The sequence below is a fragment of the Lygodium microphyllum genome, chromosome 25 (assembly GCF_053477565.2).
Source record: "Lygodium microphyllum isolate KBCC chromosome 25, Lygodium_microphyllum_v1.1.10, whole genome shotgun sequence".
Lineage (NCBI taxonomy): Eukaryota > Viridiplantae > Streptophyta > Polypodiopsida > Schizaeales > Lygodiaceae > Lygodium > Lygodium microphyllum.
In genome coordinates, this window is record NC_141159.1 from 28,489,263 (window position 1) to 28,491,248 (window position 1,986).

Genomic DNA, 1,986 nt, shown 5'->3' on the forward strand with positions numbered 1-1,986 from the left:
TATATACCGAGGATTAGCAACCGTGATTACCCATTAGAGATTTCGTTTGATCAACACAAAAATCAGAAATATTAAATCTTTTAGGGACATAGTACTTTCCTTGTACTCACTTAGGTTCATCTTATACAGACCCAATTACCCCTTGGAATTTGTGATTAAGAATTCTTTTTAAACAGATTATATGCATGAATTGAATAAAGTCTTATTTCACGGATGCAGCTTCTGTTGCATGTTAATGGAATAAAGGCCTACTAGCCATTCTTATTTAAGAAAAATAGTACCTGAGGATCCATGACAGGTGATGGGTTGATGGTATTTGCGACTTCGTTTGTAATCCCCATACTCGCCATTCTGTTTGTAGTAATTGTGCCTGCAACATTATTGGCAGCTCCTACCTCCGCAACCTTAGTACCTTTCGTCTTCAGGGCCAGGGTCTTTAATTACAAGATCACAAAAAGGGAAATTTGGCGAAGGAGCTTGGGGGTAATTAGATTGATTGACCGGGGAGAGGGGGGGATCACCAAGAATTTCAAGAAATCAAGAAGAGTCTTGATTCCACAGGGGGGAATAGGATAGAAGGGATGGAGGAATTGAATTCGAGAGCTCGAGGAGTATCCTCCTTATCTTCTTGACGAGAAATTCCCATGCTCGCGCTTCTCTTGCCCCACTCCCTCTTGCTCTATACTTCTGAGAAGGGCCTCTCCTCTCTTCTTGTGACTGCCCTCAATGACTTCCTATGCCTCTTATTTATAGCTAAATTGGAGAAGAATGGTTGTGGCTAAGAATAAGAGACCTTTATGGAAGGGATATTGGCAAAATCAACAATCTGAAGCTTCCAAGATGCAATCTAATACTAGCGATTTAATCTTTGAGGTCTAGAGAGACTACCATAGATGCCATGACTGATTCACTTGGCTCTCAGATGATCTTGCTTCATCCCAAGCCTCTCATTGAATTGAAAAGAGGGGAAGATTCCTGGAGTTAATTGCTAAATTACTGGCTTTTTAGTTCAGGATCAAAGATGCCAAGATTGGGGGGAAGATTGCACTATTTTACTCCAAAAAAAGGGGGGGAGGGAGGAAGGCAATGACCAGATCGTCGTCATCTTCCTCTCTTTCTTATTTTCTCAAGAATCCTTGTGATTAAACTCTACTTAACAAGTTTTAAATGTGTGTAGTCATATTCGACTTATGGCTCCTAACTCTCATTCGCGCAGTCACTTTCATGATGAGGGTGGCTACAGTCTTTGTTAATCTAGGAAAGTGTCAGGTTATGACCCTTGGGTCTTTTTGTCTTGAGCTCAAAATAGATATTGTTTGGTTAAGAAAATATCCATTAACAAAAGGTTGATCCAAAATAACCTTAAATTTAACACAACCAAATTTCTACAACTATTTTAAAAAAAGATAGTTGACAATATTAAGAATAAAATATCTTTTAAAATCAAGATGATGAGATGCTTGTTAATGGATTTTTACTCCCATATATGATTTAAGTGCATACTTTTATGATGCAGAAACTCTTACTACTTATCTATATGTTAGTATGACTATAAACTACCTAGAATATCCAATTTATCAACTACCTCTATCATGAAAGTAGTATAATAAAAAGAGGTATACTAGAATTGAATTTTTTCAAGAAATGACATGATTTTTTTTCACCAACTTTTGAGAGCGAGTAGTTTTTTCATGATTTTCAAGGAAATATCCAAGAGAAACGTACAACTTACCCAAAAGATTTGCAACTATGTTATAAGTTAATAAATCCTTAGAGAACAAAAGAAAAAATGCACGACAAAGTCCAACCTCCCCTATGATAAAAGTTATGGTTTTCTATCATCCATTATTGAATATTGATGTACATAGTTCTTTACATTCATATCATATGTCTAATTGCAAAGAAAATACAAGTATAAACCAAAATAAAAAAATTTGTGTGTCAAAAGATCTTTTGTTGCTTATTATAGTTATTGTAGAGAACCCT